Source organism: Spermophilus citellus, assembly GCF_964194105.1.
Source record: "Spermophilus citellus genome assembly, chromosome: 4".
Lineage (NCBI taxonomy): Eukaryota > Metazoa > Chordata > Mammalia > Rodentia > Sciuridae > Spermophilus > Spermophilus citellus.
This window is the reverse complement of record NC_138185.1, coordinates 55,560,854-55,582,656: the sequence shown is the minus strand read 5'-3', so window position 1 is coordinate 55,582,656 and position 21,803 is coordinate 55,560,854. Positions and strand designations below refer to the sequence as shown.

At 39.8% G+C, this 21,803-nt stretch overlaps 1 long non-coding RNA gene across 2 annotated transcripts; it reads right to left on the bottom strand.

Annotated features, from left to right (window-relative positions):
• Positions 1-1,975: 1,975 nt before the first annotated feature.
• LOC308647025 lies at positions 1,976-21,597 on the bottom strand. 2 transcript variants are annotated; one of them, XR_014021561.1, is made up of 4 exons: positions 21,556-21,590; positions 7,106-7,177; positions 6,027-6,104; positions 1,976-2,858 (listed from the first exon to the last, which is right to left on the bottom strand). It is a non-coding gene; the product is annotated as an uncharacterized lncRNA (long non-coding RNA). The 2 variants fall into 2 exon arrangements; XR_014021560.1 differs by lacking the exon at positions 6,027-6,104 and having other exon boundaries at positions 21,556-21,597.
• Positions 21,598-21,803: the final 206 nt, after the last annotated feature.

Sequence of the window (21,803 nt, the reverse complement as noted above, 5' to 3'; positions counted from 1 at the left end):
GTTGCTTGATAGAAAAGTTATTTTCAAAAACTTTCAGACTTGTCAAAAATCTGGTTGATGGCATTTTATTAGCTGCCCTAACTCTGTAATGCTAGGCTCTAACAGTGCCAAAAATCCTACATAGTTACTGACAAATGTGTGATCTCTTTACAGTCACACCACCTGCTGCTCAGAAAGCAGACTATCTGGGGAGAATGGTGAAGGCAGAAAGTTACCATGTGTTCCAACTGTATTCGCACTGTTCTTACTTCCTCTTGTCCCTTTCATAACTTAGTCTGTTCAGCCTTAACATTTCAAAGGCCTAAAGTATAATAGAAACTGAAGATCTGTATCAAAATGTACCACTTCTTTCATCTTTTGGAATAATTGAAGTTTTAGCAAAATCCCTACTTGTATGTAAGTTGACGGGTGAGAAATGTGGCATGAAACTTCACAAATGTGCTTCAAGCCTAAGTGACTGATACCTGTTATTTAAATGACAGTAAATATATTGCTACATCTTTCTGTTTCACCCTCTGCCATCATATATCTTAAAATGGAGCCATGAAATGTGCTAACCTGATATTCAGGAATTCTCATTGAGATAAAGTATGTAATAATCTTGTTTTAACATGTTTGCAATTTTACAAAGACACTTAGACTCCAAGCATCCTCTCTTTACCTGTTATAAACTGGAGTGTGTTGAATATCAGCCTTGGTGGACTCCAAGCATCCTCTCTTTACCTGTTATAAACTGGAGTGTGTTGAATATCAGCCTTGGTGGACTCCAAGCATCCTCTCTTTACCTGTTATAAACTGGAGTGTGTTGAATATCAGTCTTGGTGGGGCAGCCAGTCTTTGGGCAATCTCAACCTTAACCCTGGGTTGCAGCATCTGGGTTTAATTGATGAGAAAGGGAACTTATAACATGGTTTCCCTGGTGCTGTTCATTACAGAAATTTTGTGCTGGATTCACTGATGTCATTCCCAACTTTGATATTATAAAGGAGTGTTGTCAACTGGAGAAAATTTGACTACATGCTGTGTATTTGAATTTTGTCCAAACCTTTGCAGAAAGGCAAATCTAAAATTATTATGTATGTTGTTTACTTTTTTTAACAGTGCTGGGGATCGAGCCCAGGTCCTCGTGTTTGCTAGATAAATGCCCTTACCATTTGTTGTTGCCTTGAGCAGTAGTTATTCTAAGTAGAAAAATACTTCATGCAATAATAGTAATTTTTTAAAGTGAGCCACTTGGAATGTAGAGTCTGTTCAGGTAAGTTTACAACAGTGACCTCATGTGTGGTTGGCTAGTGGTAAGTTTTAAAATCCAGGATGGCCTCATGAAACAGGTCATCTGGGAAGCAGTACCAAGGGGTCTACGTCACTGCATCACTCTACCAGTGCTTTTCAGTATGCCTAATAGTTATGCCAGAAATCTCAACTATAATATTGTGTAGATGAAATGCTACATCTTCAATTAATGTGTATTTTGAGTGCACTTTAAAATATTTTTAAATATTTTAACAGAGAGGACCAGAAAGGACTGGTGGAGGATCCTCTCTGGCTACTAAAGATGATTAGTGATCTTGTTTATTATCTGGCCCTCGTCTTCTGGAAGAGTGAGGGGCATATTAAACTTTCTTTGGTCAGTGTACTCATCTCTCACTAAATCCTTCCACACTCTACTTGTCTGACTATCTCACATTCGTTTCACATTGAGTATTACATATTAAAATATTTTGGGGTCTAAGGGGAAAAAAATAAGAAGAACTTCAACACCAGTTGACTGCATGTAGTTTTGCCTAAAACATATACCTATTTCATAATCTCTGGGAACTTTCGAAGGCAGTTTTTAAAATTATTAATACTAATGTTTAGTTTTCCTTCCTGAAAAAAAATGACTTTTTTTTTTACTATTAAAAAAACTTAAACCTAGTACATTGCTTCATCAGAAATCAGAACATTTTTATTCAGATGATTTGTGAACATGGACACTTAACTGGACCAACATTAATACAACCTAGTATAATTCAATATTGAGATGTAAATTCATTGCATAGGCTCATAAACACTCTTTGACAATCTTATTTAAATGCTTTCTTACATAACCCTGACCATTTTATTATGCTTTTATTTTTGCAATTTCCATTCACTCCTGCTTGTTCCTAATGAGGCTCTTTTACATTTCTCCAAGAGCTCAGTGAATATCTTGCCTTTTCTTCAGAGAAGATTTTTATGAAATCTGTGCTGATGAAAATAGCTCCATATCTGTCTAGAAAATCACTTAAGTCTCACCGTCTCTACCCAGGAAGTACCTCTCTATGTCATCAGCTAATAGATCTGAAAGTAATGCAGGTGTCTCTTAGGAAAGGGATTGATCATAGCAGAGTGACTGTTATCCTCAGTCAGAAAAAGAGCGTGCTTCACAGCCTAAGATGTGCTCTTTGAAGCATGACTACATGGTCTCTCGTACTTCAGACACAGAAAAGTACTGGCAGCCCAGAGTGGTGGCTAAGCAGAAGGTGCAGCATTTGGAGGTCATTTTTAAATGCAATTAAGAAACCTGCAAGAGTTCTGTTTTCTTTCCCATTCCACCTTACAGTAAAGTATGGGTTATCCTTGCTGCCTATGTTAAAAAGCATCAGGTTTTGTTTCTTCTGGTGATTGAAGATATATGTGTCTGTAATGAAAAGATTGTCTAACACTCTGATTCTGCCGTCCAGAAGTTATGGCAATGTCCACTTGGAGTATGGCCATTTTCTAAAATTCATACTGCATCCAGTCTGGTTGCATGTTTATAGAATAATTGAGTTTGAACCATACGAATACTCAGAAATGTCAGTGGTGGTATCTTTATTGTTTTATCCAAATTCATTCTGTAGGAAAGAAAAGAGAGCATTAGATATTTAAATCAAAGCCAGTGAAAATGGTTGAGGAAGGACCTCTGAACACCTTTCACTCACTGTCAAAGCAAGAAGAAATTGGTTCAAAATGTCAGAATTCACTTTTTTTAGAATTCTGGAAACTAACCAAGGGCTGCAGCAATCCAAGGAGTACTTATTAATTCAAGAAAAACAACTGGATCACAGCATGAACAGTGAGCTTTGTGGTGTTTTAACTTCCTCTTTTTCCATCCCCTTTCCATCTCCACTGGCTCCTTGAAAACCAACAATACAGAGTGGTGTATAACAGTAGCCTGGAAGCCACCAGAGGGGGCAAAGGAGGATAAAGCTCCTTTAAAGCCTCATTTCCACAGAACTGTCATTTGACCTGTTGGGCAGTTCTCTGGAAGATATTACTTGCCGGACTGTCTTTATTTTACGGGATTTGAGTTTGTCAAGTGTGAAAAGCCTTTTCCTCTGGAACATTTGCTGAAAAATACTCAGGAGATAATTAACATGTGACTGCCTGGAGCAGCACATAATCCTTGCAGTGAACAATAGGCTAACCAAAACCTTAAGAAGAAAAGCTGGGGAATGAGGGGTCAGGAGTTTTGAAAAGCTCTGGTATTCTGGGGGTTAGATGGTCATGCACGTGTGTAGAGCTTTGCACTTGCCAATGGATGTACTCTTGCTCAGGAAAGACCTGATAACGTCCTAAACTCTGAACTTAAGTTGACCTTGTGGTTCTGCACAAGAAGAAAGTGAAGCCGAAAACAGCTGTCACCTTTCCTGCTGAGTGTCGCAATGTGTGTACAGCCCTCTGCACAGACTGGGAAACTTACTGGTTTCAAGTCGGGAAATCTCTGCTAACCTACCCAAGCAGAGACTTCAATGTTCATGTATTGCAAAGAATATAGACTACTGAATTAGTTCAGAAAATTCACTAAAATAAAAAGCAGCAAGTACAGCAAACTCTTAAAGTAGAGGTAAGTAAATATGATTTTTACAGTTACTACATATTATTTAAATCATCCAGTTTTACACAAAAAAATTATGAAGCATGCAAAGAAACAAAGTACACAGGAATAAAACACTAACTGCACCCAAGGAAATACAGACATTGGACTTGTAGACAAAAAAGACTTTTAAGTCAGCTTCTTTAAATATACTTAATGAAATAAAATCCATGTCTAAAGAACTGAAGTATGAAAATGATGTCTCACCACATAGAAAATAATGATTAAATAATAGAAATTAAAATAACCAGGGGCTGGGGTTGTAGTTCACAGGTAGAGCACTTGTCTAGTACATGTGAGGCAGTGGGTTCAATCCTCAGCATCACATAAAAATAAATTTTAAAAGGTATTGTGTCCATCTTCAACTAAAAATATTTTTAAAAATTAAAATAACCAAATGTAAATTCTTAAGTTGAAAACAATAACTGAAATGAAAAAAATTCATGAGAGGCACTCAATAGCAGATTTGAGCAGGGAGAAAAATGGCAAACTTGAATAGAAGTCAATTGAGATGATCCATTCTGAGGTACAGAAAGGAAAAATAATGAAAAATGAATATAGCCACAGAGACCTGTGGGACACTATGAAGCATACTAATGTATGCATGATTGGAGTCTTAGGGAGAAAAGAAAGTGGCAACATGAATATTTGAAAAGATAATGGTTAAAGACAAGTTTGACTTAAAAAAAAACATTGATTTGCACACACAAGAAGCTTAATCAATCACAAGTAGGAAAAACTCATAAATATCCATGACAGGACGTAATCTTGAAAGCAAGGAAAAAGTGACTCATGTATGAGGGATTGTCATCAGAAGTAATGGAGACTAGGGCAGTGGAATGCCATATTCAAAGTGCAGAAAGTAAATAATTATCAAATAAGAATTCTATACCCAGGAGAACTATCCTTCAAAATGAAAATGAAATTAGAACAGTCCCAGATAAACAAAAACAGAATTCTTCACTAATAAGTCTGCCTACACGAAATAATAGAGTCTATCAGGGTTAAATGATATTAAAATAGACAACACAAATCTATATGGAGAAATAAAGGGAACTGGTGAAAGTAACTGTAGATGAATATAAGATAGCCTGAGTTTGTTTTCTGTTCTTAACTCTCCTGGTTTAGGAACAACTGCATAAAATCTTTGGTAATGATAGGTACAAAATAAAAATAACATTTTACATGACTATAGTACAAAGGATGGGGGCAGAAAAGCCTACATAGGAACAAAATTTTTGTATACTATTGAAATTAAGTTGGTTTAAATCCAAACTAGATTCAAGATGTTAATTATAATCATCAAGGGGAAAACAGCTTTAAAATAGCTAAAGAATATATGGTAAAAGCTACAATAAGGGAACTCATAAAATGGTACACTAGAAAATACTAACAAGAGACTGCATAAAACTAATGGAGCAGTACAGGGACAAAACTACAAAGGACATAGAAAACAAAATGGCAACCTAAATCCCACTTTATTGATAATTTCATTAAATGTAAATGGATTAAACATTCCCATTTAAAGTTAGAAATAGGAGAATGGATAAAAATCATAGTCCAATTATATGCTATCTGTAGGAGACATTCTAGAGACAAAGACATTACATAATAATAAAAGAGTCCACCAAGAAGACAGTTATGCATATATATGCATCTAATAACAGAACCCTAAATGTATGAAGTAAAGACTGACAAATTGGAAGGAGAATAAGCAATTCAACAATAATAGTTGGTGACTTCATTGCCTCACAATAACAGAGCAATGAGAAGGTCAACAAATAAACAGAAGGTAAGAACAACGCTTTAAGTCAAAAAGACCTAGCAAACAACTTTAAAATAATTTAACAACAACATGATGCACATTCTTCTAAAGTATACGTGGAACATTACCTAAACCATATTTTAGGTCATTAAACAAATTCTAATTTTTTAATGTTCATTCTGTGGTCACAATGAAATGAGACTGGAAATCAATAATAAGGAAATTTGGGGAATTGACTAATGTGTGGAAATTAAGCAGTATACTTCTATTTAACAAATGAGTCAAAGAATTCACAAAAGAAATTACAAAGTTACTTGAGATTGGTGAAAATGAAGACACAGCACACCAGAACCTACAAAAGGTAGCTAAAGCAGCACTTACAGAGTAACATATAGCTGTAAATGTCCACATTAAGAAAGAAAGGTCTCAAGTCAATAACCCAGTCTTCTAATATAAGAACTAGAAAAGAATAACAAATGAAATCTAAAGAAGAACAAAGGAACAATACAGATTAGAGTAAAAATAAATTGAGAATAGAAAAATAAACCAAAACCAAAAGCTAGTTCTTGGGAGAAAATCAACAAAATTAACCCATACTTAGCTAGTCTACCAAAAAAAAAAGTCTCAAATTACTAAAACCAGGAATGAAATATTACTGCTGATCTAATGGAAATAAAAGATTTGTAAAGAAATTTGCAGGCCCAAAATTTAGAGAAACTACACTACCAAAATTAAGTCCAAAAGAAATAAAGTTTAAACAAGATTGAAATTATAATAATAAAAATACTTCCCACAAAGAAAAGTCAAGGAACAGATGTCTTCATTGGTGAATTCTACCAAACATTTAAATATTTAACACCAATTAGTCACAAACTCTTCCCAAAAAAAGGAGGGTACACTTCCCAACTCATTCTACCAAGACAACATTATCCACATGCCAAAATCAGCAAAGAAAAGATATCTATAGGCCAATATCCTTATTATAAAAATTCTCAGTAAAGTATAAAACCAAACAGCAACATACAGAAAGGATTAGACATAACAAATAGAATTTATCTTGAGAATACAAAGCTCAACATGCTAAAATCAATCATTATCCTATATTAATACCATATTACTAAATATAGGACAAAAACCAACACTATCACCTCAATAGATGTAGAAAAGTATTCAACATTTGGCAAAATCCAACACCCTTTCTGATGAAAACATTCAGAAAACTAAATATGGAATAATTTTTTAGTCTGATAAAAGACACCTATGAAAAATCCACAGTAATATATTGGTAAGCTTTCTTTCTGAGATCAGAAGACAAAGATATGGCAAATAGGCAAGGTGAAGAAATTAAAAGAATTCATCCAGATTAGAAAAGAAGAAACAAAACTTAATATCAGATGACATGATCTTGTATATAGAAAACATTAGGGGCTGGGGTTGTATCTCAGTGGTAGAGTGCTTACCTTGTACATGTGAGGCATTGTGCTCGATTCCTAGCACCACATATAAATAAGCAAATAAAGGTCCATCAACAACTAAAAAAATAAAAAAAGAAATACATCAAATTTTTTTTTAAAAAAAAGAAACATTAAGGAATCCACAAAAAACTTTATATTAGAGCTAATAAGTTTGGCAAGGTTGCTGAATACAATATTAATATACAAAAATCAGTGACTTTTATACATTAGCAATGTAATTAGCCTACAAAAGAAATTAAGAAAACATTTCCACCTGCAATAGTATCATAAAAGAACAAAATTTTGGGCATAAATTTAACAAAAGAAATCAAGACTTATACACTAAGAATCACAAAGCATCATTGAAAAAAATAAAGATAACTTGAATAGATCTAAAGAAATCCCACCTTCACATATCAGGGGACAAATATTATTGCGATGGTTTTACTCTCCAAATTGATCAACAAATTCAATGCAATCCCTATCAAAATACCAGATGCACTTTTTGCAGAAATGTTCAAGTTGATCCTAAAACTAATATAGAAATGCAAGGGACTTAAATAAAATATATGGTTTGGATATGAAGTGTCCCCCAAAAGTTCCTGTTAATGCAGGAATATTCAGAAGTGAAATGATTGGATTATAGTGAGAACTATGATCTAATCAGTCCATCCTAGTTGGAATGGACTGACTGGGTTGTAACTCTAGGCAAGTGGGGTGTGGCTAAAAGAGGTGGCTCACTGGAGAGGTGTCCTAGAGTTGAGTCTTCCCTGTGGACCCTTGCCTACCTCTCTTTCTCTCTCTCTCTGCCTCTCTTCAGCCATGAGCTGAGCAGCTTTCCTGTACTGAGCCCTTCCCCCATGATGTTCTGCCTCACCTTGGGTCCCAGAACAATGGAGTTGTCCACCTTTAGACTGAGACTTCTAAAACTGCAAGCACCAAATAAACCTTTCCTCCTCTAAGTTGTTCTTGTCAGGGATTTTTGGTCACAGCAATGCAAAAACTGACTAGAACACATATCACTCTTTTTTTAATATTTATTTTTTTTTTAGTTTTTGGCGGACACAACATCTTTGTTTGTATGTGGTGCTGAGGATGGAACCCGGGCCGCACGCATGCCAGGCGAGCTCACTACCGCTTGAGCCACATCCCCAGACCCCACATATCACTCTTGAAAAGAGGGAAAGTTGTAGGATTCATACTTCCCAATTTCAAACGTACTACAAAGCTATTGTAATTAGGACTATCTGATACTGGCATAAGGATAGACATATAGATAAGTGAAATAGAATTGGGATTACAGAAATCAATCACTACAATTGCAATCAATTTATTTTTTTAAAAAAATATTTTTTAGTTATAGATGGACACAATACCTTTATTTTATTTATTTTTATGTGGATCAAACCCAGTGCCTCATACATGCTAGGTGAGCACTCTACCACTGAGCCATAAGCCCAGCACCTTAATTTATTTTTAACAAAGATTCTAAGACAACTCAGTGAAGGAATGTGTAGTTCCTTAAACAAATAATGCTGGTGCAATTGATAGTTAAATGCAACAAAATGAAATTGGACCCTTACTTCACACTGTGTACAAAAATGGTCTCAAGTGGATCATAGACTGAAATGTAAAAAGTAAAATAATAAAACTCTTAGAATAAAATGTAGGAATAAACCTTGATGAAATTGGACTAAGCAGTCATTTCTTAGATATGACACCAAAAGCACAGTAACCAAAGGAAAAATAAATTTTATTTAATCAAAAATTTAAAATATGCCTCAAAGGACACTGTCAAGAAAGTAAAAAGATAAAATGGGAAAAATTGTTGCATATCATATATCTGGTAAAGCTCTAGTATCTACAGAATTTTTACAACTCAATAACAAAAAGAAAAAATACCAAATAAAAAATAGATTAGAATTTAAATATTTTTCCAAAAAAAAGATTGGATATAAATATCCCAAAGCACTTTTATGCTCAGTGTCATTGGTCATTAGGGAAATGCAAACCAAAATTACAAGATACCACTTAACATCCACTAGGATGATTATTTTTTTAAAAGGTAGAAAAAAATATATGTTGACAAGAATGTGAAAAAATTGAAACCCTCATATTTTGCTGGTAGAAATGTGTGAATTCTACAGTAGCTTATTGTTTAAAAAACTATACATTGCCTCACTATATACAAAAACCTTATAGAATTTTTCACAATAACCAAAAAGTGGAAAAAAACTCAATGGATGAATGGCTAAATAAAATGTGGTATATCCATATGATGGAATATTATCTGAACATAAAAAAAGAATTACTGATACATAAAAAAAGAATTACTGATACATGTGGATAAACTTGAAAACATTTATGACATTAAAAAGTAATAAAAAGATGCAAAGAACACGTGTTAGATGATTCCATTCATATGAAATATCCCGAATCAGGAAATCTGTAAGGACAGAAATAATGGTTTCCAGGGGATGCGGAGAGAGGAAAATGAGTAATGACTGCTGACTGATGGTTATGGAGTTTCTTTTGAAGGTGATGAAAATGCTCTGAAATCCATGCTGATGGTTATACAGCATGTAAATATACTGAAACCACTGACTTGAGATGAATTTTATGGAATATGAATTGTATCTCAATTTTAAAAATCAAAACTAGTGGTACAACTTACTTCACATATCTTCTAATAAACTTTTGGGATGGACCAACTCTTTCCAGAAACCATGAATGGAATGACCATCATTGTGGCTGACTGTAAAATGAGTGGAAACCTTGTACTAGCAGATCATCTGGTTTCAGATTCTGTTCTCACTGGTTAGCAGCACATGGCACCAATACTGTAGTGATTTTAAAATTCCAGTTGGTGAGCCTTCTAACTCATTCCTTGGATCAATAGTTACCTTTCCAGGGAAGGCCTATCAAGGACCAAAACCTGCTGAAAAGACCCCAGAAATTAATGTGGGAAAGTCTATAAAGTACCAGGAAGTGGTCTTCTATTAAATAGTTAGAAGTCATATTTGCCTTTTCCCTAGGTTTGCAACACTGTTTTGGTAGCATTCTTTATCTAGAACAAAAATGTACAGGGAGGAATTATTAAATAAAGGTCCTATCTTTTCAATGAAATTATTAAATATTTGTATTTATCAGATAGTCCCAAAATAGCTTAACCAAAGGCTGCTCATGATTCTCTGAACTTTCTTTCTTCTATGTAGTACCAATTTATTTGATAAAGTTTACTGTTTGATTCACTGGCCACAGAATTATACACTCTTTGATGGTGTGCAATCTAATTCAATAGATCAAAACTGTCTAGATTCTAAATGATAGAGTGATTTACTTTGTGTATAAACATCAGTAGTTACATCTTGCTGTCTTCAGGAGAATGCTCTTTATTTTAGTTGATTGAATGAGTAAAGAATTTTAAGTAGATACACAATCCAGGTCATTACTAGATGATCTCACTACTTGAATGCAGGTAAACTGTGTTTTGTGCTATTGCTATTGAGTCCTGTATACTGATTGTGTAATTGAATCATTTGAAACAGCATTTGGTAGACTACCTTAACAGGGAAAACCTGAACAGGAATGTACTTTAATTCCAATCTCCTTGTGAGAATTTTATAGGTAGTATTTTTTAAAAGTCCCTTTTCCTATTAAAAAAGCAATCCTTCATGCTAGAGATAACCATGAAAAACTTAAAATCCCAGAAATCTGCTTCCTGTCAATCTTTTGAAAACTATTTTGTTTATCTTTTCGCTTTTCCATAAATCCTCACTTGTAGATTTACTTAAATGGCATCTTACTATGCATGGTTTTATTATAATTGTCTTCACCAAATGTCTTATCAAAATCCATATCCATAAATCTAAGTGCATATATAGAAAAAATATAAATGCATATAATCACTGCATGGCATTATATTTCTAGCAACATTATGGAATGAATTTCATATTTATATGTTAAAACCTAAAATATTTTTTAATTTCTATTTGAAAATATCAGTTTTTCTTTCTTCTTCTATGTAGTACCAATTTATTTAAGAAAGCAGAAGAGATTAATTCTTATATAACCAAGTATTAGATTGCTACTACTGTTATAAACACATCATCAGTTTAGTTCTTTTCAACTACAACAATCTCGGAAAACTTTATCCTGTATTTAAATGTTAAATTCATTTGTGACTAGAGCCTTGGAATACGATTTAACTCAAAATCTACTTTTACCTCTGTACTGGCGTGCCATAGCCATGTACAGTTTTTAGAAAGAGGTTTCTCAAAATCATTTCCATTCCGTATATTTTTTAAGGACAACAAAATGAGCTGAGGTTTGCTTAATTTGAAAGTCATGGCATGGATTCACATCAGAATCATGGCCAAAATATCAACACTTCACATGTTAGTCTGGGATCACTGTAAAAATGAGACAGGAGATCTAGCTTTCGTTTAAAGGAGCAGCTCAGGGAAAGAACTACATTGATGCCTAGGAGAAAATGGCCCCAAAGCTAAGAAAGCAACAGGAGTGCCTGGAGTCAGGTGCAGAACAGACCCCACCCTTATGCAGTATTCCTGGCTGAAGAACTCTGCAAACTTAGGGAGTGTGAAGAGTAGTTAAGATTAGAACAATAAGAGAAGAAAAAGAGAGAGGGGGTTGAGTGGTGAGGATATCAATCTAAGTAGAAGGTACTTCTTAAAACACAAATGCACATAATTTATCAGTGCTTATTTTCCTTCCTTCCCTTTTGTTTTAACAATATGCACCCTGCTTAGTGGAAGAAAATCCAAATTTAAGAAAAGAAATGCTATAAATTGGCACCCCCAATACTCTCCACCGCCACCAAACCACAGCTCAGCAACTAGCAGTGTCCTGATTTTGCTGGTGCTAGGGGCTCACCTACCAGCAACCAAGATTGGCCTGGACCATGTCTCCATGACCTTGGTAGTGATGGTGCTTCAAAGAAGGACTTGTATTCAGTGTTTAGAAAACCAAGACTGCAGGTGAGCTTGCCTCTGCTTACCCTGTAGCGGCTAAGCTGAGCAAAGATAAAGAAAAATCCTGTGATCTTTCAGGTCACTGAAACAAACTCTAATCAAAGGAGATACTATACAATTTCAGAAAAAAAGAAAAAACGTTTCATGATTCTTTACAAAAAGTCCCTGGATTTGCAGTATTTGGCAGAGGAAGAAACATGGAGAAATACTGAAACTCGTTCTAAAAGTAAACATGGAAATGTGAGATTAAAGAGCAGAATCATCTGATATCACAAATATCAAAAGGAAGCAAGAAATAACTTGATTTTCTCCTGTGCCTGTGGCCACCTCCAGGAGTTGTCTTCACATGCTACCTTCCTTTGGGACACTCTTGCCCAGTCCCATATCTTTGCATGGATCTCACTGATGTATCTGAATTGGCAAACCTGTCTCAGAGGAGGTGGAAAATTCCTCAAATAGAATTCATCATGCTCACCCCACCTCACCCTCAGGTTTCTTACAGGATCCCTCTTAGCTCCTTTGCCAAACCTATAGCATACAAAGAGAGCATTACTACTTCAGATCACGTCTTCTACTTCTGTTAGATCATTCCCATTAGCTGTGTGTCAGTAATTTAGTGATCTTAACCAGGAGTTGTAGTGGCTCTAATTTGTATACTGTATTTCCCACATTACCAACATTAAAATAGTCTTGGAAAGACCCTTCCAGAGAAACCTGAGAGTTTCATTTGGACCACTTCTATGTCATGTTTTTCACTAGCGCCTGAAAGATCCATTCTAGCCAGAGCATTCATTTGAAAACGTGCCATCTGCTACCTCACTTTGAATCGTCACCATAGTTGCTGAGATAATGTACACTTCAAAGCTCTAGTTAAATGGCTGCTTGCTTTCTTAACCTGGAGCTTCCTCCTAACAAAACTTTTAGTGTTACTTTGACTTTCCAAAGCAATGTACAAAACATTTACCATGAAGTCATGTCCTGGTTCCTCTGAATAAAACACAAAATCTAAATAAGACTGAAATCTAGGGAGGGGGTCCACCAGACCAGCCAAACAGAAGGCAGGGGAAAAAAAAACCTCTCAAGGTTGACCATCTTTGTAAAGCATTTTTAAAAATTCTCCTTGCAACTCTGCCTTTGTACTTGGGGGGGGGGGGGAAGAATTCAAGATATACATAATGAATGAACAAAATAAATAGATTATGCTAGTGATGAGGTGTCTAAAGACAACCAGTCATGTTTTCAGACTTGTGAAGTTGGTCCTCTAGCTGTGCTGGCCTATATAGAGGCTTTAAGAATATTCAGAAGTGTATCTGTTACACGAAACAATCACTTGGCTTCTAAAAATACTCTCCTGCTACTAATTCAATTAAAAAAAATGCAGCAAGAAAGCTTAATTAAGCTTTCTAGGTTGTTAAAACTCTGCTACCAGAAAAAACGTACTATTCTTAGAGTCCCACAGTTGAATGGCAGGAAACAACTGATAGATTATCAGTCAAGAAATGTTGGGCCCTTTCTTGTGCTTAGCACTGAGCCCATTATATGAGATTTTTAACTGAGTAAACCCAAGACTGGGCAGCTGGAGAGGACTTTGTTGTTCTAGTAACATCAGCCTTGGGGAGAGGGGAATTGACAAGAGGCCAAATTCCCTCTGGAAATTTGGGACTAGTTGAAACCATCCTACCCCACCTTGCTTTGATGATGATGATTGATGAGATAAGTTTTAATTTTTCAGCACCTGGTGTTAACAAGGCAGACTTCACAGCATCAAAACAACACAGAAAAAAAAAAACGAAGACATCATTTACAGGTTGGCAATGTGTCAGAGGGAGCGGAAAGTAGCAAGGGGAGGAGAGAGATTTCACTACCTTTCCCAGACACAGTAAAGGAGAAAATCCAACCTGCCAAAAGCCACAGGAAAGAGAGGGAGCTTGTTGGTGGGCTTTGGACAGAGACCCACAGGCAGGGCAGGGCTGGTGTGTGAGTCATTGGAAGACAGCGCCCCCAGAAGACATGGCCAGGAACAGCACCCTGTGCAGGGGTTGCAAAGCTGGCTGGGATACAAACACCCTTCACTGGGTGTCAGCCCCTTCTCCTCCACCAGCCCTTTGTGTGCTTATGCCAGTCTGTGTAGGACCAGTCCACAGCGACAAACAGCCCCGACATCAGGAGAAAAGCAAGGCTTTCCAATGGGCTGAGCAAGCAACCCAAGCTCTGTATCAACACAGCAATGGGGTCCTTTGTTAGCAGTCCTGAGAGAACATGGGGAGGGCGGGTATTTTTGCCCACATTTGTTACTAGACGAAAGAGATGCCAAAGGACGCTGAGAGGATGTAGCTAAGGCTCCGCGGCCTAATTGTAACAGAGTCAAGCAAAAACTCCATCCATTCCTTCATTTACTCACACCACCCACCCTCAAAGTGGCAAGCTGTGTGCTAGGCTCCACCAGGTGAGCCTCCTTCTGAGGAAAGAGCAGGAAGGTCCCAGAAAGAGGGCTGGGAGGGGCAGGCTCATCCAGGGAGTCTCTGGAAGAAGAGAAGCAGCCAGCCATGAGAGGAGCCGGGAAGAATGTTCCAGGAACAATATGGCTGGTGGCTCTGACGTGAGGAAGCCCCTGACATGTTCCAGGACGGAGAGCACATGGCTAATTGGAGCATGGTGGGTGGTGGGCAGAGCAGGGCAGGCGAGGCGGGGTCAGGGGACCAGGGTGGCAACGGTCTGCTAGAGCTATTGTGTGTTTCTCCCCAAGGACAATGAATGAGGAGCCGTGAAGCCCTTTAGACAAGTTGACATGTTGTCACACTTCAACAGAATGCTCTGGTGGGTGGAGACAGAGGCCCCAGGAATCCAGGAGGGAAATGTCTGTGACTTAGATTTGGATGGAGCAGAGACAGGAAGCTGAACATAGCAGAGGGGACAGACTGGCGATGGGGGAGGTTGAAGGAGAGAGAGGGGCCCCAGGTTTCCACCCAAATCCTCCACTTACTAGTCCTCTTCGTCTCATCCATGGCCCTTCAGTTTTGATCTGTCCCTGTTCTCCTCACCAAAGGAGTGGGCTCCCTCACTGCTTCCACCTCCTCCCTGTCCCTGCTCCAGCTGCCCCCCCCCAACCCTCCCACACTGTGACGCCTCCCGCACATCACCCCAATCCTCCATCTTTCCTCTGCACCAGTGATGGACTTCATCTTGAACTCTCTGGCCCACAGGCCCCCACCCTCCTTCTGCCTCTCTGGGTGTCTCTGACTCCTCCTGCTGCTGACCCCACCAGCAAATACAGTCCCCAGAAAGGTACACTGAGGTCTAGGTGACTGTCACTGCTCCCATGATGGCTTTGAAGGGGGGCCTTCACAGCTCCACATCCAATCCTGACCACACCTGTGGGGGCCTGGTGTGTGTCCTCAGGCCCACCAAAGCTCAACTGGTCATTTTAGATAATATTGTGGTACTCATTGCACAAGTCTGTAAACATACTAATGACCACTGGATTGTACAATTACAACAGATGGATTTCATGCTATGTAAATTGTGCCTTGAGATACTAGCAAAATGAAGAAAAAGCCCAGCAAGTCTCCTCTCCCACCCCCAGTTCTAACTTCATACCCATGCTCTCATCTCCAGGGAGCCACCACCTGCCTCCCACATGAATCACACTTGACTCTTCCCTCTGACTAACTTCCTAGGTCCAGAAGTTTCCAAAGTTGGCCAACTTTCGCCCACCAGTATTTTTTGAACCACCCACATTAGCCCCAACAATTGATCCACAAAACCCTTCTAGGGCTCTATTGTCAATGGTCACAGTACCAGCACCACCAGTGTCGGAGTTTTTCCAATCTTTGGGAGGATGCTTTGGGCTGTCAAAGTATTCTAGAGTTTCCCAGCATTAGGGATTAGGGAGGGATGCAGAACATCTTCATACACCAAAGCACCGTTGGTCCTACAGGATTTGGGAATGTCCCATCCATTCTCTCTCTCTCTCTCTCATGTGCTGAGAAATCTGTCCTGCACTTTCTTATCCTGATGCTACTTTATTCTTGTATCATCCTGTTCCTCTGTTCTTAGTTTTCTAGAGTTTCTTATACACAGTGACTTCTGATCCTCTTTCTTATATTCAGAATTACTCCTTCTGTCTACATGTCAGCAACTGGTTACTATGTCTTTATAATAGAGCAGGAAAAACTACAAACACAGGGGATCTCCTCTGAGCTGCTCTGGGACAGGAGCTTCCTGCAACCTGAGCCCCCTTCCTCCAGCAAGAGGGGCTGCCTCTGAGCTTGGTCTTCCCTGGGACAAGTGGTTTCTCTGTGACTTTCTTGGGCCAGGGTCTCCAGCTGCCAGACAGCTGGCATTCCCAGACAACTCCTGCAAACAGCTGGCACCATAATCCAGACTTCCTGGCACCAAGCAGCCTGGGCATTCCCCCTGTGTCAGGGATGCTTGCTCACGCAGGTCCTACAAAAGGGGAGAGTGACGGAAGTGGGGGCCTCCCCTGGAAACTCAGCTTGCTGGGTCGGCCCTGCTGTATGTGGTGTGCAGAAGCATGGAGGTCTTGCCTCCCTGTCTCTTGCTGATTTTACAAGGGCTTCAAAAGGGCTCATGTCCCCAGGAAGTTTCCTTCTCTGTGCCAGTGACGGTGCAGAATCTAATGTTGGCCTTGCGAACACGCAGGCACACTGCTTATTCTTGGCCCTCTGGGTCAGATGCCTTTGGACGTCTTCCCTTCCACTGGTTAGCAGCAAGCTCTTCCCTCTTTCACTCTTACAACATTTCATTTGTAGCTCTCTATAGATATAGATCATTTACATCTTTATGTAGGATGGTTCCATTTCTCCTCCGGCCAGTACTTCCCATGCAATCTATGAGTGCAAGAGTGAAGTTCAGGTCCTGTGTTTCTAGAAATATTTCTTGAGTACTTATGATACAGAATAGTATCCTAAACAGTATCCAACAGTATCTTTTTTTTTTTATTGTTGGTTGTTCAAAACATTACATAGTTAATATACCATATTTCACAGATTGATTCAAGTGGGTTATGAACTCCCATTTTTACCCCGTATACAGATTGCTGTGTCACATCAGTTACATTTCCATTGATTTACAAATTGCCTTTCTAGTGACTGATGTATTCTGCTGTCTATCCCATTCTCCACTGTCCCCTCACCCCTCCTCTCCCCTCCCCTCCCCTTCTCTCTCTCCATCCCCTCTATATAAATCGTTTCTTCCACTTATATAATTTTCCTCCTACTCCTCCTTTCCTCTTATATGTAATTGTGTATAACCCTGAGGCTCACCTTCCAATTCCATGCAATTTCCCTTAACTCTCACTTTCCCTCCCGCCTATCATCCCTGTTTAATGTTATTCTTCTTCTCCAGCTCTTCGTCTCTACCCTGTCCTTGGTTACTCCCCTTATATCAAAGCAGACATTTGACATTTGTTTTTTAAGGATTGGCTAGCTTCACTTAGCATAATCTGCTCTAATGCCATCCATTTCCCTCCAAATTCTATGATTTTGTCATTTCTTATTGCAGAGTAATACTCCATTGTGTATAAATGCCACATTTTTTTAATCCATTCATCTATTGAAGGGCTTCTAGGTTGGTTCCACAATCTTGCTATCGTGAATTGTGCTGCTATGAACATTGATATAGCAGTGTCCCTGTAGCATGCTCTTGTTAGGTCTTTAGGGAATAGACCGAGTAGGGGAATAGCTGGGTCAAATGGTGGTTCCATTCCCAGCTTTCCAAGGAATCTCCATACTGCTTTCCAAATTGGCTGCACCATTTTGCAGTCCCACCAACAATGAACAAGTGTACCCATTTCCCCGCATCCTCTCCAGCACTTGTTGTTGTTGGACTTCTTAATGGCTGCCAATCTTACTGGAGTGAGATGGTATCTTAGGGTGGTTTTGATTTGCATTTCTCTGACTGCTAGCGATGTTGAGCATTTTTTCAACAGTATCTTAAACAGTATGTCTTTCTTGTAAAGGAAAATTATTCACTAACACTTGTTGAAGCATGGCAAGGCACATTTCTTTTTCTTTTCTTTTTTTTTTTTTTTTGGTACTAGGGATTGGACCCAGGGGAACTTAAACACTGAGCCACATTCCCAGCTCTTTTTTATATTTTTATTTAGAGACAGGATCTCCCTGAGTTGCTTAGGGCCTCACTAAGTTGCTGTGGCTGGCTTTGAACTCGGGATCCTCCTGCCTCAGTCTCCGGAGCCGCTGGAAATACAGACATGCACCACTGCAGCTGGCACAAGGCACATTTTATTCTAGACCCTTACCAGAGGTTCAGGGACCACTGTAACTGGATCTTGCAATGGGGAAGAGAGATTGGGACAACTCTGAAGACAGCAGGTGGAAATTTATAGCTAAGTGGGAATTTATGATCAGGAACAGGTTGGGTATCAATGGCTGGGAAATTGTGAAGAGAAAATATCAGGGCTAAGGATAATAATATGGATTAAACCAAACCAAAAAGATTCTTGCTTAAAACAGGCCAGAATTGATCTGGGGTACAGTGGAGGAGAAGGAAATTGATCAGATAGGGACAGACATCAGATAAACTGAGTCAGTAGGATTCTTTGATAAAACTTATTTTATAAGTCAATGCACAATGGGCCTAGAAAAAGTTTCAAGAGCTGCACTAAACTACAGTCCAGGAAAAAAATTGTTCATCATACTTAAGGAACATCGTCTATGCCTTGGAGAAGTTCATAGAGTATTCATTTGTGAAAAAGCATTATTAGTAGGGGAACAGAAGAAGGGAATATGCCATATTTGCTCCAGTTAGGGACACTGTGACATGGAAACTGGGGCTCAGGAGCTTGGACACCGGCCAGACAGTCCTCCCCAGGAACTTCCTCTTTGTGGACTTGATAGGGTCAAATTTGAAGGTCCCCTCAACACTTTCCTCTGCTGCTAGATTGGAAGAAGCTGCTCACCTGGGGAGGAACAATAGGGGTCTGTGTCTCTGGGGTCCTCAGTCTCTAGTTTCTTTGACAGTGGGAGGAGGGGCTGCATCTGGACTGTATGGCAGAGAGAAGCACAAGCTGCACTGTTCTGGAGACCCCTACAGTCCCACCACCATGGGAAGTAAAAAGAAGTTCTTCTGAGAACTTGAAAGAGGGGATACCTCATCAGACCACACCCAATGGTGACTCCAATGATCAGACGAGGCTCCTCTAGAAAATAAACAGGAGCAAGTAACTGAGAACTGGGGTACAGAAGAATGAAATGTATGGACGGGGACTTCTCTTTCATAGCCCTCTCCCAGTTTCACAATGTCCCTTCTTTACAGAGAAATGTCCCTTCTTTACAGAGGAGGATATGGTTCCTTTTGGAGAAGAGTCCCCTGGAGACTTATTTTGTACTCTTCTCCAACAATCATTGCTCTGTCCAGCCATAGCCCCTGGGCCAAGCTATAGCTGAAGTACTTGAAGGTGCTGTGGTCTGAGGCACAGGGCATCTGCGTTCATTACTGGAAAATGAGAACGTAGAGATGTGATGTCAGAATGGTGTCCTTACACCTTGCAAGTGTAAAATAATGGCATTGACATATCTTCTTGCTCATGAAAACAGTTATCATGCTTAAAAATGCTTCAAATATCAACCAAAACATAAATAAAAACTAGTCATTCTATTGGCCTTCTAGGGACAGAGGTTATGTAAGAATTTTCATCCTTTCCATGAAAGCAATGGCCAGTTTTCCAGGTGCACCCATAGGGCCCTATTGGGCTCCTGGGCTCCCTGCCAGCTCTGCTCTGTGGCTTGGATGTGCCAGGGGTAATAACTAAACAAGACAGTCTTCCTGCTGAAGATCAGAGACAAGGCTGCTAAGAGTTCTTCAGATGAGAAACAGAAAAAGCAGATTCTCTAAAATGTGTGTCCTGATCTTCACCCAAATTCAACTCAGACAGCTAGATGTTTCCATGAACTCAAGTTGCCCTTCTCCACCTCTCAGCATCTACCTGATAGCCTCAATTGAGTACATCCCCATCTCATGACAGCACAGTGCTACATCTTGCTCTGAGAAAGATTTGAGTCCCTTTAGGTGGACAGTTGGAATCAGAGGCAAAGAATCCTGCTCAGCAGGAAGCACAGGAGTGGATTGATGAAGCACCGACCTGGGCTGTCTCTTCCCTCCTCTCCCCACCAGGCATGCTGGCTGGTCCTTGCCTGGGTGTCTCCATCATCCATCTCTCCCCATGAGCACTGGCAAAACCACAGATGTGTATAGAAGTCCATCCTCCACTGCCACCTACCTGAGTTGGCCACCGCCCGGCTATGCTGAGACCTCAGGTGGCATGAGGAGCTTGAGAGTGGGGCATTTCCAGCCACAGGCCATTGATGGCTCAGGCAGAGGAGGTGGAGTTGAGTAATTCATCAATAGCTCCACCATGACCCTCTGAGGTGGGCTCCCCAAGGCCTCACATGCCCGAAAGTTCCTAAAGTTCGTATCTGCCTTGGAAACCTGTATTAATTAAGTAACAGCTGCCTCATCATCCCATTTCTCTTGATAACCAAAGCCTCAGGTCAGTCTGGTGCTGAGTTGCTGTAAGTCTCACCGACAGTAGGTGTGGCTGGCCTGCAGCATGGGCACATTGCCTCTCTGTGATGCTACCCAAGTCCTGCCTCCCCTTTGCTGACCTTTTGGGCCCTGGACTCAGCTTTGGAAGGGCTCCTCTGGGCTTAGATGAACTGGCCCTGCAACCAGAGAACAGAGCAAATTGTGGAAGGGAGGGTACACTGTCCTGTGGGCCAGGAGGGGTCGACTCAGGAGATGGTGCTCCCCAATCCCATCTACCCGAACCCCTAGGTTCTGCTGTTCCCAGAGTCCAGAGACTCCCTTTGTTCTGGAAGGGTCGAAGCTCTGAAGTCTGAAGGTGTACCTTCATACCCAGCTCCACAGCCTCTCTAAGCCTCTTTTCCTTATATTATAAAGGGAGGGGGCAAAGAGATGCTCCTAAGTTTTCTTTGAGGAACAGTAGAATGTGCCAGGCATTTTATAAGGGCTCAAAACAAAATTTTCTACCCATTCGCCATTCACCACTCCCCAATTCAACTCCCCTCTTAGCCCCCCTTCCCTCTCTTGGGCTCAGCTCAGTATTTTTGTGTCCCTGGAGCAGAATTAGGTTGGGGGGCGAGGGGTGATGCAGGAAAGCCCTTCTCCCGTCCCTGGACGGATTTCACTCCCCAGGGCCTGATTCCAGCCTTCTCTCAGATCACAGGGTCCTGCCAAGCCCATGGCCTCCTTTCCTCTCCTTGTGGCTCCAGGCCCAGTTTTGGAGACATTTGGCTCTGATGCACTTCTAAGTGCTGAGACAAGTTACTTGGATGCCTTTAAACCCAAAACAAGGTCAGACATCAAACCATATTTCCCTGTACCACCAGGCCTCCACCCCCAACAACCCCAGGAAGAACTTGAAAAGAATAAAAATATTAACAGTGAAGTTAATATTGTACCCACCCCCGACTCCAGCGCCTCCATCAGATGCAGCCTCTCTCGCCGATCGTGGGCTGGAGTCTTTCTGTTTATTTTTATATTCTTGCATGCATAAAAATTGCACATGAGGCTCAGAGTGTAGCTCAGTGGCAGAGCTCTTGACTAGCATGTGTGAGGTCCTGGGTTCTACCCTCAGCAGTAAAAACAAAATAAAACAATCAAAAATATAAAAACTGCATATTCTATTTCTTATGGTTTTGTGGGCATGGCAT